Source organism: Schistocerca piceifrons, chromosome 3, assembly GCF_021461385.2.
Source record: "Schistocerca piceifrons isolate TAMUIC-IGC-003096 chromosome 3, iqSchPice1.1, whole genome shotgun sequence".
Taxonomy (NCBI): domain Eukaryota; kingdom Metazoa; phylum Arthropoda; class Insecta; order Orthoptera; family Acrididae; genus Schistocerca; species Schistocerca piceifrons.
Genome location: NC_060140.1, coordinates 191147888 through 191166047, shown reverse-complemented (window position 1 = coordinate 191166047; position 18160 = coordinate 191147888).

Below are 18160 nucleotides of genomic sequence, written 5' to 3'. Positions count from 1 at the left end.
TCTCCACATCCACCACTGCTGGCGGCTCACCTCCAACTGCCCAACGCTACGCGCTGTTCACATCCAACTGCCCAACACTACACAAGTGAATATTTCAACAGTGAGTCCAACCAGCCACAGACAGCACACAGCGCAGACAGCGATTTGCATACAGAGCACTACGTGGCGTTACCAACATAAAAACCTAAACAGCTTACTTACAACGTACTCACGAAATGTCGTTAGTCATTGACTTAGAAACTCTGATTGGTTAAGTGGCCTGGCTTAAGATGGAAGTGAAAAATTATAAAATACTGGGCTTTTATTGGAAGACCTAAATATGTATGTCAGCTTAAAAGTTCTCTGATTGGCCCAGGGGCATCGTTTGAGAAGTATTTGAATAAATGTAATTGGTCATTAAAACACGGGCTGTGGTTGGGAGATATAAATATGGGTGTGCTTTCTTAAAAGCTGTCTCACCAGTAAACGTATGGGTTAAGTTTCTTAAAAGTGGAGGGGCATTATGACGACCTAGAATAGCGTGTGGCATGTGACATCATGGTTATTGTACATATATACTGAAAAGTGTGTGTGTCTTTAAAAAAAACATAGACTACTCCCATTAGTAGTGATAAACAAGACCCGATATTTCCAAGTTACACAAAATGTGTAATTCTAATATCCCAGAGAAACATAATGGAAACCCAGTCTGACTCAAAATTTTTATAGAAATAGTCGCACACACATAAGCACTTTCATAAAGTAAGTTGAACTGAAATAAATGCCCCTGCTTGCTTAATACTCGTATTTTTAAAGGATATAATATTCGCCATTGATTGTAGAATTTATTTATTTCACAGATGCAATTTCGGCCTTTGGGCCATTTTGAAGTGGTATGCAAAATATTTTGCTTCAGTACATGTCAGACGCTAAAATCCATGTCGGCGTCAAACATGAGCTTTTCATTGTAGAAATACAGTAATATCAAACGAGTGCGAAGCTGGGTACATCGTTAAATGATGTAAATTAAGTCTACTGTTACCAATATTAACATACTTCAAATAAATCGCTATAAATTAATGTTCAAATACACTGCTTACAAGTAAACTAGGACCATTGACGCGAAAACGTTCACAAGTCACTTGTGAATCGAATCGTATTTTGCGCCAACGGTATTAGTTCACTTGTAAAGTGTGTTAGAACATTGATTTCTGGCTATTTATGTGAAGGATGTTGATATTAGCAACAGTTCACGTAATTTTCACTTCACGATGTACAGAGCTTCCCACTCGTTTGATGTTGCTGTATTCCTACAGTTTTAATGGTTATTTTTGATGATGACATGTATACATGTTGGAGGATTTAAAGTGACATGTGCTGAAGCAAAATGTTTTGCAGGACCACTTGAAAAATGCCCCAAAGGCCAAAACTACAATTGCGGAATAAAGAATATCTATAGCCAACAGCGTATATGATGTCCTTTCAAAAAATTCTACATGGCTGAGACGCCCGAGAAACTGTACACTGAATTTTAGGTAAAGCAATGTAATGCAAATTATCATTAGCTAATATCCTTGAGAGAGTAATTTATGTTGCTATAATTTGCTTCCTTTCAATTAAGTATTAGCAATCTACGAGCTCCCATTTTACTATGCATAAGCACACAGGCCGATTCCTACTCATGGAGTAATCACGATTTAACCATACGATTCTAGCCTTGGGTCACAATATATACATCTTCATCGTGGAAAATAAACTGAAATAGTCTCGCTCGATTCTTTATTCATTGTAGAATCTGCATGGCAGCAAGGATCTCCAGAGACAAAAGCTATCTTCTGTCCAGATATGTAGACACTTTACAAGAATCCAACCGTCCCAGAACACACAAAGACTCGAATGTAACACAGTAATGGAGAATTTGCATTCAAACAAGGAAGATCACATGTGCAGAATCTACGAACGATTCCTATCGGCCTAAAGCAAACCGACGTGCCACAGAGGTAAAATTGCATTAGTTACTATGCAAAGAGGTTGTTACAGTGCCTTGCGTAACTTAATCGAAATTATAATAGCAGATTTGAGTAAAGTATGGCAAAGGTAAATATCGTCATCTATTACATTCAAAAAAGGGGTATAAAGGAAAGTGTCAAGTAAATAGGCACCTTTCAGTGTTTATTGTACGTATGTACGTCGGAAAGTGACCTGGATAGGAAAAATTCATAAAAATTCTTAAGTAACAAGTCAAAAAGCAGGGAGACAATTGATAACAAATTTTATCGGCTGTACTACGTAGCTGTATTAGTTTGGTACATTCTCTCCTCTCTGTCACTTATGGAAGTTTGTGTCGTCATCATAGGACACAATGTACATGAAAGAGGGAAGTATGATTCAAGGATAGAGACAGGCTGTAATTTTTCAACTGATTGAGTTCCTCTACTAAAATTTAAATGGACTAGACAAGCCATATCATAGCAGACTTAGAGTCTTAGGACTTATGCCTCATCTGTGAACAGGTTTGTAATCTGACAAAAGGGCGTTGCATGGAGAGCTCAGAAAATAGAAACTTAACAGACATTTGGTCCTGAGGATATTCATGCCAAAGATTCTTATGGAACTATTAAATGACCTAAGACCGGGAATTGTCAAAAAGAGTTGGCAAAATTCATAAAAAATCTTAAATAACAAGTCCAAAAGAAGGGAAAATTTACTTAGAGATTTTATCGACGTGTTTCCCACATCAGTACGTTGATTGGGCTGCAGTAGTTTAGTGGCATCTGGGGCCTTATACAGGGTGACAATTATTGAACTGTGTGAAAAAAAAACGTAAATTAATTACCAACTGCGACCTGCACACACTTTATCCAACATGTAAACGTTACTACAGATACTCGGCTTTAGGTATGACATGTTCGATGTACCTGCCATCATTGGCGATGGTGTGGCGCAGACGAATAGCGAAATTCTGCGTGACCCGCTAAAGTGTCGGAACATCGATGCTGTCGATGACATCCTTAAGGGCTGTTTTCGGGTCAGCCATGGATTTGGAGTTATTGCTGTACACCTTGTCTTTAATATAGCCCCACAAAAAGGAGTCGCATACGTTCAGAACCAGAGAATATGGCGGCCAATCGAGGCCCAAGCCAGTGGCCTCTGGGTAAACCACGGCCAGAATGCGGTTCCCAAAGTGCTCCTCCGGGAAATCAACCACTCTCCTGCTTCGTTGAGGTCGAGCTCCGTCTTGCATAAACCACAACTTGTCGAAATCAGGTTCACTTTGGATAATGGGGATGAAATCGTCTTCACAACCTTCACGTACTGTTCGGTGACTTTCAGTAGCCACCATGTCATCAAGGAATATCTCACCGATTATTCCGTGACTGGACACTGCACATCACACAGTCAGCCGTTGAGAGTGAAGAGACTTTTCGATCGCGAAATGCAGATTCCCAGTCCCCTAAATGCGCCAATTTTGCTTAATGACGAACCAATCCAAATGAAAGTAGATTTCGTCGCTAAACCATCATAATCATCATCATGCCCCGCGGCCAATCGTGCAGCTTGAACGTCCTAACGCAAACCGTTCAGAAGTTATGACGATTTTATGTCATATGATTCAGTAAGTTCACCCTGTAACAAGAACCAGTAGAATTAGTGATGTAAATAGAATTGACTTCCCAGATAGCAAATGTGGCAGATATAAGCACAGAACGATAATTATAGCTCTCAGACTACGTAATTATTTTAATTATTTTTTTACAGTCACAGAGGATCACACGGAATATTCTGCACCCTACAATAAAAACTTAGAATGTGAAGTTTCATAATGTTCTGTTTTGGGTCTGATCTCATTTGCTACCTTAATACATATCCTAACCCACTCTGAAGGGCCGAAAAATTTAATTAGGTGCCTAAGTACAAGCATACTAACTGAAGACCAAATGCAATTATATTGGAAAAAACACTGACGGTGACTGAACAGGATACTACTGTTTCAGAGCAAATGGTGTAAATAAGCGCCTCACAAACACTCATATTATTGAGTTTCAAACAAATAAAATGACGTTCAGACATCATAAATAGACATAAGTGATCAGATATTTAATGAGATAATATGTATGAAATTCTTGGGCCCAGCAGTATAACAACCCGAAACAGGGTCAACATGTATGTAAATGTAACACAATAAAGTAGGACTTTGTTTCTTATCCATTGAAATCACCAGTATTTCTACCATAGTAAGTTGTCTCAACTGTTATCATTTTCATAACTAGGAGAACACACAAAAAAATTTGATGTTATTCAGCAAACATTTACTTTGAAGATCCATGTTTAATGAGTCACCTTTGCCTCTGATATCATGCATCTTCAGGTGTGTATGTGATATTATTGATAACAGCCTTGACAAATAAGCTCCAATAATATACAGTTAGAATGTGCAGGAGTCTCTATTTTCTTCTAAGACCAACACTACAAGAGAGGTAATTAATGTACTGACTGGATAGAGCACAGGATTGAGTTGTACATACCTTTTCCTTTCTTCATTCATTCATTTCTTCATTAACTTTTGTTGTTGTTTCGGTGTAGTAGTCCACATCTTGCATATATGTACTAAGTGTCCCCCCAAGAACAGTCAAGCATTGTATATTTGACATATTTAAAGATATTTTCAATTTTTTTACATGTAGGCGCGATCAATGCGTAACGAAGACTGCTCTTGAGATGCTTCATTGAACCTCAAGTATCAGTTGGAAACAATGGTCTGATTCTCCTTAAAAAAAAAGAAAAAAAAAGAAATCAAAAAAAATTCTTTACTTAAAGTAATAACTATGTGAGCGTACTCGACAGACCTACTTCAAGTTACTGTAATGTGATATTCAATTCAAGGATGCTTATTTACACTGAGAGAAATGCGCAGGGTTATCAGTGTTTCCAGAAGCGAGTGAGTACGGCTTCTGCGTCGTAGCTTGTTAAGACATCGAATGTGATCTATGTGTAGGTAATTTAGTGGCATGATCAAGTTTCCTGCTGAAAATTAGCAGCTACAGAAAACAGGGCGGCAAGGAAAGTCTTTGAAACAGTTTTATTACGAAATTCTTCACATTTAAACTGCGAATACAAAATACAGTATCATATTCAGTGAGTGTGAAACCTGAGCGGCTGACGCTGAGATGATATGCCGCAGAAATCGGTCCATTGGTAAATGCTAGTAAGAAACACAGCTGAACACACATATACGAGTACAATCATGTTCAGTGCGTGATAGACAAATGATAACAAACACTTGTGATAATGGTTCCGTATCTGTAAATACTGTTCCAAACACTCCTTGTTAATGTGTAAGCTTGAGTTACATAACAGCGCTAATATGTACAGTATATTTTTAACATGTTTACAACATAAATTTTAACAACACACAAAAATTACTATCCAGTTTGGAACATAAACATAAAATTCCAATATAATTTGAGCACACAAAATTACACGAAGTGCTTATGTACAACACAATCTGTTTACAAACTGTCTTGGTGCAACATCCTTTAGAAAAATCTCTTTACACACACAATCATCACCGCACAACTACGTTAGTTCCCAAGTTTTGCAACACAAAACAATCACACTTGTTTGTATGAAGAGTAGCGAAAATATCGCTTGAAGCCACAAGGCGTTCTCTTTAGTAAATGATGTATAAATGATATATTTGTGAGCTTAAGGCAATTTGTTCTCATGTACTGTTTAAGTATTTGAATGGCGTCTCTCTTGTGGTGCGCATTAAATGAGTATTGCATATGGAAATGCATACGCTACTATGTAGAAAGTTCTGGACGTCAGTTTTTTGGAAACATATTAACAGTAAAATACACTTACAAATCTTGTCAACATGTGTCTGTGTTGTTAACAACGCTTAACTGCATTTTCTTGCCTGTTTGTGCTCTCGTATAATATACAGCATTTGAGAATGTCATGATAAACAGAAACTTCTTTACTGCAGAGAAACACGAAACTTTGTTCACAAATGACAAAGATGCTTGTACAAGGAATCTGATCACAAACTTTATTTAAGTCAAAAACTTGAAATTGTTGGCGACAGCTTGAGAAACTAACCAAGCTTATAAGGTGACGAGTTCATTAACATAGCTACAGCATAACAGTTGCAGCAGAAGTGTTCATAAATCAGGAAACGTTCATAGTATCCTTGTCCATACTGATACGGCTTTCTCTGGATAATGAACTAACTCCAAAGCCTTCGGACAAAACGAGTTTAACTGTTTTTCATTGAGGTTATGCCTATCGAGTTGAAGCAGACGCTTAAACTTAAACTGAATGTCGGTAAATGTACTATATGCTACAAAAGATGCTGATTCCCAATAGCATTGATGTTTTCCTTGCAGTACATTAAACTTAGTTAATCATACATTTTGAGAAAAATAAATTTAACTTGTATTTGCATAGCACTTATTTGAAAACGCTGTAGGTTCTGCGTTGCTCAACCACTGAAACTCGTGTTGACAAGACGCAGGACTAGTAACGTAAAGGAACTGTTCAAACTACGTAGAGAAAATCAATGCAAAAGAATTAGGCCCTACTGCTACACTCTGAGAGGAAATGGTACGTGAAAATGGAACATCGATTGGTGAGTGTTCATTCTAAGAAGACTCTCAGCGTGATGGCCTACAGGAGTAGCTTTATCGACAGGAATCGAGTGGCCTCGGTCGATATCGACAGCCTACTCGCCCCCTCCAGTCTGGACTAGCAGACGACACGGTGATCAGTGCATCTGTGTACTGGTAAACGAAAGCAGATGGAGCATGTGGAATTAAAGATCACATAAATGTTATGTGCAAATTAGTTATAAATTGCTTATATATATTTATATGTCCAGTGAAAACACTCCTCCTTCATGGTATTGAAAGCTACGGCTGGCAGTAACCGCAAAAGAAAGAATATTGGTCCAAGGCTCCAGTCAGCCACTGTGCAGAGATTCCTCATAGAGTGAATGAAGAAACGTACTTTGGAAAAATTCAGAGTCATAGAAGTGCTGCTTGTAAATGACTTACAGCAGCTGAATTTGAAGAGCAAGTCGTGCACTAACCGAATATCGAAAAAGTTTCTTATCTCCTTTACTTTCATTCTGGTATCAAAGAAACGAAAAAAAACTCTATGTACGTAAATGAAAAGGGGTCACTTAGCAACGATTAATCTCCATTACGTAAATGAAAAGGGGTCACTTAGCAACAATTAATCTCCATGACATTATTAGAATAACAGTTTTCTTGTGTAAATTGGTGATTTAATTTTTTTTAAAGATTTACGATCTTTACAGCTTCCTGAATGAGTAGTAGAACTATTACACTCATATGTAAAAAGTGTCACTCTGAAAGGCTTAATTAGAAATATGCAGAAGGGGAACGCTTTGTAGCACGTATGAATTTTCACCCACGACGGTGGGGGAGGGGGGGGGGGAGGTGGATTGACAGCCATCATGTTCCCGTTCTTCTGCCTTTGATTAAAAGAAATTAAATACGTAAAAATATGTTGGTAGAGATGAAAATAGCGATATTAAGCTTGAGGCGGTAACGAGTGCTTTCTTGAAATTTATAACAATTCAGATGAGACTTGAGATGTGCCGATATGAGATGGGACGTAGGTTCAGAATATACTTTTGCTTCAGATGAGTGTTTCTTTGCATGAACTCTCCATCGTGAACAATGGTCATCATTTTTTGAACAATAACGTTTTCGCTGTGACGCCACTATTCGTTATAACGTTTACAATTCCGAAATTTATTTTCAGTGTTTGAGGTGCTGTAAACACGGCAGTTTTCAACATTTACTCAAATACGCAGAGGCACCTTAACCAGTTGAAAATTACATAAAAGTCGAAATTGCAATTGTGGAAGTTATTCTGAATCGTGCACTGTATGTCTAAAATGTCGCCGTCAAAAAAATTCAGAGACCGCGAATTCAAGACAGTTACAATTGTATAATGGAGAACTGTCGTTTTTCTGAATCTAGTCATAGTTCAGATGCTATATAGAAAGGAACAGGATAACAGTAACCATTAAAAATAAAGCCGTTACAGAAGGTTGACTCTAATCATAGGATGTGATACCTTGTTTGACGCTCTAAACTATTGCCATCTGCAACATTCACGCAGATTTGTGCACTAAATCCAAAAATAACCAATAGTTGTAGGATAACTTCTTTAGAGTGTTGGATTTTCTCTGTATTTGCTTCATTTTGGCCTATTTTTCTTGTTAGTGAATTTTTATATAGCTGTTGGAAGGGCATCAGTTCTCAAAGGTTTCGTAACGGGAATGTCGTGAGTGTGTACCCCGTCTTCAGTTCAGGGTCTCATGTCGCAGGTATGGAGTTAACAAAACAAACAGTTCCAGTAGTTTCTGACATAGTCGCTGTTTCTGATCGAAAATGGGTGAGGATTTTAAAAGGAGCTCAGTGTCTCCTGGTGAACTTTTGGTTATATTCACAACGTCCAATGAGACTTCGAAGTAGGGCAGTTGCATTGGTATGATCTGCATTTCTGCATTAACTCCTTTTTTGGTGAAAAGGATAGATTGAGATTTGCTGACATTTATTAGATCTTCAAAACAAGACCTATTTTTGGGTGTCTTCAAGATTTTCTTACAATTTGGCAGCGATAAATTACAAACTTGAATTGCTTGTGTAGAGATGTGTGTTATCTCCAAAGATTAAAAGCTGGCTTCCAGGTTATCGTGGGATGTCATTTGTGTAGAACGTGTAGAGAGTTACTACAATGACTGGACCTTGAGATACTTCTGCCTCAATGTGTCTGAGCTGACTATCTGACTGGTTATCGCTAGTAAAAGAGGAAGGGATTTAGGAAAGAGGAAATGGGTAGTTGTGCTGTAAACACGGTAATTTTCAACATTACCTTGTGCCACACTTGATTGAATTATATTTTAAAGTCCAGATGTTGTGTACAATTTGTCAATCTCTACGACGTGCTTAACAATCCTCTTAATTTGATATTTCGTACTGCATTTTTGCAGAATTCTGTTGCCGAAACGTACATGAGGAAATTTTGCAATAATTCTTTCAAGAACCTTTCCAAAGCAACATTAAAGGGACATGGATCAATAATTTTGTGGAAATAGTCGATTCTTCCCTGTTTTCAGAAGTGTAACGACTTTAGCTACTTTCCAATGTTTGGAAAAGTACGAGACAAGTGTTGAAACTGTTTGTGAGAAAATCAACGCTGTTTGGGCGCAAATGTTTAAACTGCAGCGAAACATCAGCCGTAATCTTCTCAAGGAGAGCACGTTGTAGCTGAAACATAATATATGCATTTGTGCGTTTTAAGTATGAAGAGGCATACCTGTTTTATAAAAACAAAGCCCTAATGTACAGCAGCCATAGTGGCATCGTCAAATGTTAAATGCAGAATCAGCACCAGCATCGTCAGATATATATAAATAACATCATATGCACGAGTCATGTTGTCAGTAGCACTACTGTTCAAAACAAGTTGCCGTACAGTAGCCACAAGATGTTTGTATTGTAAGCTCACCAGATGTTGCTGTTCAATTAATTATTGAAAACTAGTGTATGCCGACATTAGCGACATCTGATGAACTTAAAACACAAACATCTTATGGTTACTGTACGGCAGCTTGTTTTGAACAGTAGTGCTATTGACAACATGACTCGTGCATTGATGTTATTTATATATATTTGACGATGCTGGTGCTGATTCTGCATTTAACATTTGATGATGCCACTATGGCTGCTGTACATTAGGACTTTGTTTTTATAAAACAGGTATGCTTCTCCATACTTCAAGCGCACAAATGCATATATTTGGCAGTAGTACTTTTCACTATGGTCCATTTATTGTTTTTAAGCTGTAGATAGTCTGTGAGAGTATTTATGTTTTTCCCCATTTTTTGCTGCAGATCTGATGATGGTCATTATAGACCGAAAGCGGTAATCTTCTAACAAAAAGTTTGTGACCATTGACGTAAATTAAAGGAAACTTAAACATGTATATGTAGATGTAGACTGGACAAGGAGGAGGAAACAAATTGTCTGTGATCGTATCAGAGAAATCGTCTCGGCATTTGCCTTAACCGATTTAGGGAAACCACGGTGAATCTAAGTCTGCTTGCCTAGACTGGGATGTTGCCCACTCTCACCCCAAATAGCTGTGAACAAAGCTTATTTCTGCATTGTTAGTGGAATTGTGCCAAACAATAAGTTTCGGTCGATATCTTGTAAATATCAGGCGACCGTTTTCAGAGTGACAAAAATTGCAATAGCTGTTCTGTTGGAGACGTTCGAGCTGCGCTGTTTTCGTCTTATTATTTGGCTTTTGCTAGTTTTCGAATAAGGTGTGAACTAATTGCCGAATTCGTTTCCACTGAGGAGAAATTATCTTTGATCTGGTGTTAAGGAATGCCAGAATTTGGTAGGTTTGACTATCTGTTCACTCATACCTATACTTTAGATAGATTACTTGTTTTCGCCTCAGATACGCGTGTGCTGTAGCAGATTGTGGCTTTAAGTCCATTTCCCTTGTCTGTTTGGGAAATCTGTACGCAGATGGCTCGAGTGAGTTTGAAATATACAAAAACCAAGCTGTATAAATGAAAGAGAAAACAAAGCAACCCAGAGATAGAAATGGGAAGACCAACTTGGAAATGGATCGAGATCGTAACAAGCGACTAGATCCATTACTGGATAGGAAGGAGAAGAAGACGCAGAAGAAGCAGAAGATGAAGAAGAAGAAGAAGAAGAAGAAGAAAGAAAACAAACGTGAAAGATAACAGTTATAATGCGCTTTGGAATGAGAATCACCACTCTAAACTCAAATTAGTCATTTCGAGTACAACATAATTTTGTTAAAGTGTTCAGAAGAACAGACGCATCCATATAAGCTCTATTTAAGGATGAATTCACAAGAAAATAGTAATATTTTAAGTAATTTAACAGCATGTTATTGTGACAAGCAATCTGGTGTAGATTTAATGCCTTCGTCTCAGCACTGTTCACGAGTGACGAACAAACTACACATTCCTGGTTATCACTGCAACTGGAACAACAATTTGCTTTCGTTGTGCTGACTGCAAAAATTGTGGGCAGAGAAACTGCTTTTATAAATGTATGGTTACCTCAGTTGGCAGTAGTTGTAAGGTTCTCAGTGTTGGTTTAAATGACTTTTAACTCTCTGTTTCCAGCAATGTCTGTTACTGAATATCTGTACACACTTATCACTATTTTGTCGGGTGTAAAGGTAATCTTATTATAAAGAGACTGTTTACTTGGCTTAAGAAAAAAATAGAAGATTTGTTGGTGATATCTCAGGAGATTCCGCATACAGAAAGTACGATTTCACAGTGATACCTGTGGTACAGTACGGAAACCAAGACAGAAAATTTCCCTGACACAATCGTATTTATTTTTGTACATTTATTTATGCATATATTTTTTCTGACAAGATTAGGTCCATATAGCCTCCTTCACACCTATTAAGGTATTCCTCGTACTTTATCATTACATTCCTTATTGTATTTTACTTAGTATAGAAGCTAACGCTTAGAAATAGTAGTAGAAGTAGCCGCGACAGCGGTATTAGCTTCAACACAAAAATATTAATTATTTACATTAATGTCTGATGACAGAAATAATAGAGATCATTTATAGGAAGGCAGATTTAAACTGTAGCGATTGATGCGAGGGAATAGGATGAAAAGGAAGAGAGAGAGAAACTGAGGGGTTTGGTGAAGTATAGGAAAGATATGACATATGTGACAGCCGAAGTAGGCGTCTAGTGTTAGACAAGCACTTTGTGTCCGATGCGGAATATTCAGGGACGCGCACACCGATGCATTAGACTCAGCGTATGATAGTCACTATCTCGTCTGGTACCAAGTACCCTATCAGGGATAATAAAGCACTGGCATGTTCAGAAAGCTGACGTTGTATACTCAATCCATGCACTCATTCACGGGTAGTAAGAACGTTTCGCACGAGTTGAAAGCTCAATTGTAGCTGCGAAAAAAGCAACTCTAATGAGGAGATTTGAACTTAGCACTTAACTGTGAGAAAGAAACCACTTGGGGAAAAAAAGGAAAAAAGCGAAAGGATCTGTGTGCGTTGAAAGTGTCCATTGTACAACCCGGAAGGTTGTACGTGTAGTTCTCGCTAGAACATGGGAAATAATTTATTATCTGCCCCTGTGTTAAGAAATGTTACGAACAGCACCATGTTTTCTGGCTTTACCGCGTTACAGACGCTTTATTAGCGGCTGCATTTATCGGAAACAAAGGGCTCGGTGCCATTCACAGCACGAGTAATACAGTTAGCTGGCACAGCGAATTTTCACTGAGTGGATGTTTATTTCCACGGTTTTATTTCGATGATTTCACTGCAGATGAATGTAATTTGAGCATTAACGTCAGGTATTATGTTGTTCACCTCGAATTATAGCGAATGAAGTATTATTGGTCGCCACATTTATTATGTCGTACCTGATACTGCTGGTTTTATAGTGTAATTTAACACTTTCTTTCTTCGGATGTAATCACTCCGTGCTAATTAGCTTAATCCATTTATTTTCCTTGTTTCTGGCTCTAGCGCAGTATTTATTAAAAGCTTACGAGTATTAACACTCTCATTTTGGATCGGACAGTAAATTGTTACAGAAAAAATGAAGTGCCATTCGATGCTACGTTACATAGTAGTAGCGATGCCAGATAGTTGCTAATTCAAACTGTTTTCTGTGGCCCGTGTTGCATAGTTTCAATGTACACTGTGTACAAAAGTTAAAGCGGAAAGTAACTTTCGCATACATGCCACTGCCAAGGAACAAGCTTGATCAAACCAAAGAAAGAAAGAAATGCTACAGTGTAGTACAGAAAGTAACTAAAACTAAACTCCTCCCGAACAGGCCATGAAGGCCCAACGGTAGCGACCGGCCGCCGTGTCATCCTCTGCCCATAGGCATCACTGGATGTGGATATGGAAGGGCATGTGGTCAGCACACCGCTCTCCCTGCCGTATGTCAGTTTCCGAGACCGGAGCCGCTACTTCTCAATCAAGAAGCTCCTCAGTTTGCCTCACAAGGGCTGAGCGCACCCTACTTGCCAACAGCGCTTGGCAGACCGAATGGTCACCCATCCAAGTGGTAGCCCAGCCCGACAGCGCTTAACTTCGGTGAGAGGGTAAATAATAGGAAGACGCAATCAGACGAACAGAAATGATACTTTTATTGAAAGAGAATAATTTTATTGAAGTGACACCGATGGACACTGCAAAGGCAGGACATGGGTCTTAATAGGGTGTGCGATCACCACTGACGGTAATGTAGGCTCTCCATCTTGATACCATGCTGGCGCAAGGTTGGCAAGTTGTTCTTGTGGTAATGCGTTCCTTCCTCCACCAACGCTGGTGACAACTGATGGATGGTCCTTAGTGCATGTGAACTTGGCAGCAATAAGTCTCCTCTGCACTTCCCTGTTAAGTTGGCGAACGGGCAGGCCGGTACATTCGCATTCGTGGAATATCCTCTCGTTCCAAGAGTCCAAGAGTTCATCCACCTGCCCTGTTAGATGCGATCATCCATAAAAAACGAAGTCAGGGCCGAATGCATGCTTGAAAAGAGGCACGTGGCGAAGCAGTACAGTATCACAATAACTTTGACCGGTGAGTGTGCCGTGTTCAATTATCGGGTTGTCAGCACGTCAGTGGAACACAATAGTTGGGCCACCAAGAAGATCATGTTCGACAATATTTCTGGGTGCATTACACATTCCCACCTCTCACCATATGAGGTTACGACGAGCACTGACGAACATGATTTCTTTGGCGGTCGTGGTGTTAGGATGTGGTGAGGCATAATGTTATGGGCGTACTGACCTCCAAATCTTTGAACACAGCACACTTACCAATCAGCATTATTGTCACACTGTACTCCATCACAATGTGCGTATTTTCAGGGGTGATGTCGGTCCTGACTTCATTTTTATGGATGCAGTCCTCGACCGCATCGAACAGTGGAGGTTGGGTAGCTCTTGGAACGAGAGGATATTCGGTCAATGGACTGGACTGTCCATTCCTCCGACTTAAATCCCATCATGCATTGTGGGATTATTGCAGCACATCCACATGCAGCAACGACCATCCAACAGTTGTCAATTGCGCTGATGGAGAAATGGAACACCCGACGACAAGAACAACTTACCAACATTGCGGCCGGCATGGCAGCACTTTACAAAGCGTGCTCTGCCGTCTATGGTGATCACGTACCCTACTTAGAATCCTGTCTCGCTTTTTTAATGCCCATGGGATCGTCACACATCGTGGTGAATTCAGTTTAATTCTTGTCTGTGGATAAAAAGAGTCACTTCTGTTCGTCCCATTGCATGTTTCTTATAGTTATCTTATGTGCTACACTGTAGCATTTGTTTCTATGTATGGTCCAAGTTTCATCGAGCTTGGCAGTGACATATCAGGCGAACGTTACTTTCGTCCTTAAGTTTTACACACAAGTGTGTTTACGGAACGGCATCATGGGGCCACCAAAAGCTACTGCATTGTGCATTTAGCAACAGACAAACACTTGTGGTCAGCCCAATCTTCAAATCACGGGTTAACAGTACTTGAAGTTTATGGAAGGTTCCTTGGCATCAGATATATTTTGTCTTTTAGCTGCTAACTAGAGACGAGTGTGTAAAATACGCTGCAACAAAAACCAATTATGTACAGAACTTCACACCAAGAATCTTCCATAAACTTGATGTGGTGTTAAGCCGTGACATGAAGATGGCCGCTTTATCAGAACTAGTAGTCTGTGCATAAATATTCATTGCAGCGGCTTTTGTGACTCCAAGACGCCGTTATTTAAATGTCTTGTGACATACCATTTTATAGCCACAATCGTGTGTTCTTTCTGTTGATATTGTCATCGACATGTTCGGTTTCCGAGTGATATCTTCAGCATGGAGTTAGTGGACTGGTTCTTCCCTAATCGTCCTAAATGGGTAGAGGTCGGGGATGACTAGGCTATATAGTAATTCCTGTGACAGCCTGTGCCTTTCAACACTCACAGCGCATAACAGAACCGCTTTCAGCTCGAACGGGAAACGTCGCATGGCCCACACTCACTGCACGGGCAAAGATTCCTTCTGACCGTCGGAACTGGTCGGCGGTTTTATTACTTCTGGTCAGAGGCCCATAGAGAATGGAACCCATTAATGTGGCGAATTTTCTGAGGTAGGTTTCGTCGGATTTGACTGCTGTCATAATGCTAGACTGTCAACAGACGGTAGACTTTCTACGACTTACAGATAGTTACGTCCTTAAGTACAGTTGCAGAGAAATTGAGGACCCTCAGAAAATAAAACGTCCAATTTGTTGTACATGCAGACTGTATCTTGAGAATAAAGGAAATGTAGTTCACAATTTGTCAATTTTCACCAGTAACACAATAATAATTATCTCTCTGGAGACTGAGAAGTCAACTGTAGAAAGGAGACACATGAGGTTCATGAAGGTGTGACAACCTGGGCTCAACAGAGGATAGATCTGGCGAACCGCCGACCTCGGTTCCACACAGATAGAAAGACTGTGCAGAGCTTCCTTTTGTCGGAGGGCACTGGTTGGAGCTTTTATTACCTCTGATCAATGGCTGAAAGCCTTCCCCATCTGAGTGTCCGACGTACTGATATGGTGATTTTTCTATGCTAGATACCAGGTAGCCTCAGAGTTGTCAGCCGACAGACTGATTGTCGATTGATGGTTGACTCTCTGTGGCTACAGAGGTTAGGCGCCAGAGATACTGTCCAAGTTTGGACACATTCAAAGTCTACAGAGGAAATAAAAAAAAATGTACGTAATTCCTGAATTTTCATCAGTAATATGATGATCATTGTTTCGTTGGAGACAGTCCGCGATCTCTGTCGATGAAATGTGGCACATGAGATTGATGAACTTTAGCTCAACAGTTGACAGGTCTGGTCAGATTTGATGCTGAGTTCATACTCATTGTACAGACGTCACACAGAGATCCGACAGTCCGTGGACATTGGGTGGCACTTTCGTTACTTCTGACTAATTTCCCACTGGGGGTGCGACCCAATAACAGGGTGATTTTCTTTCTTTGCTAGATTTCGAGGGGGGTGCCTCAGAGTTGACTGCTGACAGACAATTTGACCTCAGTGATCACAAGAGGTTTCGCCTCTAAGAACAGCCCCTTGCAAACAAGGACCCGCAGGAATGAAAATGCTCGGTTCACAACATATGCAGAATGAACTGAGGAAATAAAAAATTTCGTGTTACTGAATTTTGGCAAGTAATATGGTAATCATTATTCCGTCGGAGACTCTCTGCGAACTGTGTGTATGAAACATAGCACGTGAAGTTGATGGCCGCGCGGGATTAGCCGAGCGGTCCGGGGCGCTGCAGCCATGGACTGTGCGGCTGGTCCCGGCGGAGGTTCGAGTCCTCCCTCGGGCATGAGTGTGTGTGTTTGTCTTTAGGATAATTTAGGTTAACTAGTGTGTGAGCTTAGTGACTGATGACCTTAGCAGTTAAGTCCCATAAGGTTTCACACACATTTGAAGGTTTGAAGTTGATGAACGTAAGGTAACTTGGGCTCAACAGTTGACGGGTCTTACCAATTTACATGTTGGGTCCACATCCTTTGTACAGGCAACACAGAGACCTGTCAGCTCTGGAAGGTTCTGTAAGTTCTGACCAGTGGTCTTCACGCGGTGTGACTCATGAACAGGGTGATTTTTTTTTGTTTGTCGTTTTCGAGGACGTAGCCGCAGAGGTGACTGCTGAAGAACTGTTTGACTGTCGACTAATCTCTGTGGCTACACGTTGTTTCGTCTCTATGTACGGCGCCAGACAAACTAAGCCCTTCAGAAATAATAATGTTCGTCTCAAGCCACGTGCAGAATGTCCTGAGAAATTGAAAAAGTGCACAGTTTTTGAATTTTCGCAAGTAACATGGTGATCATTATTCTGTTGGAGACACTCAGCGAACTCCAGACATGAAATGTGGCACGTGAAGTTGATGAATGTGAGGTAACTTGGGCTCAACAGTTGACAGGTCTTACCAATTTACATGTTGGGTCCACATCCTTTGTATAGGCAACACAGAGACCTGTTAGCCGTGGAAGGTTCCGTAAGTTCTGACCAGTGGTCTTCACGCAGTGTGACTCATGATCAGGGTGATTTATTTTTTGTTTGGTCGTTTTCTAGGACGTAGCCGCAGAGGTGGCTGCTGAAGAACTGTTTGACTGTCGACTAATCTCTGTGCCCACACGTTTTTTCGTCTCTATGTACGGTCCCAGACAAACTAAGCCCCTCATAAATAATAATGCTCAGCTCACGACACGTGCAGAATGTCCTGAGCAATTGAAAAAGTGCACAGTTTTTGAATTTTCGCAAGTAACATGGTGATCATTATTCTGTTGGAGACACTCAGCGAACTCCAGACATGAAATGTGGCACGTGAAGTTGATGAATGTGAGGTAACTTGGGCTCAACAGTTGACAGGTCTTACCAATTTACATGTTGGGTCCACATCCTTTGTATAGGCAACACAGAGACCTGTTAGTCGTGGAAGGTTCTGTAAGTTCTGACCAGTGGTCTTCACGCAGTGTGACTCATGATCAGGGTGATTTATTTTTTGTTTGGTCGTTTTCTAGGACGTAGCTGCAGAGGTGACTGCTAAAGAACTGTTTGACTGTCGACTAATCTCTGTGCCCACACATTTTTTCGTCTCTATGTACGGTCCCAGACAAACTAAGCCCCTCATAAATAATAATGTTCAGCTCACGACACGTGCAGAATGTCCTGAGCAATTGAAAAAGTGCGCAGTTTTTGAATTTTCGCCAGTAACATGGTGATCATTATTCTGTTGGAGACTCTCAGCAAACTCCAGACATGAAATGTGGCACGTGAAGTAGATGAATGTGTGGTAACTTGGGCTCAACAGCTGATAGGTCTAGCCAACTTAGATGTTGGGTCGATATTCATTGTACATGCAACACAGACACCTGTCAGTTGTGGGCAGTTTTGTAACTTCTGACCAGTGTCCCGCACGGGGTGTGACCCATTAACAAGGCGATTTTATTCGTTTCGCTAGTTTTCCAGGAGGTAACCTCAGAGGTGACTGTTGAAGGTCTGTTTGACTT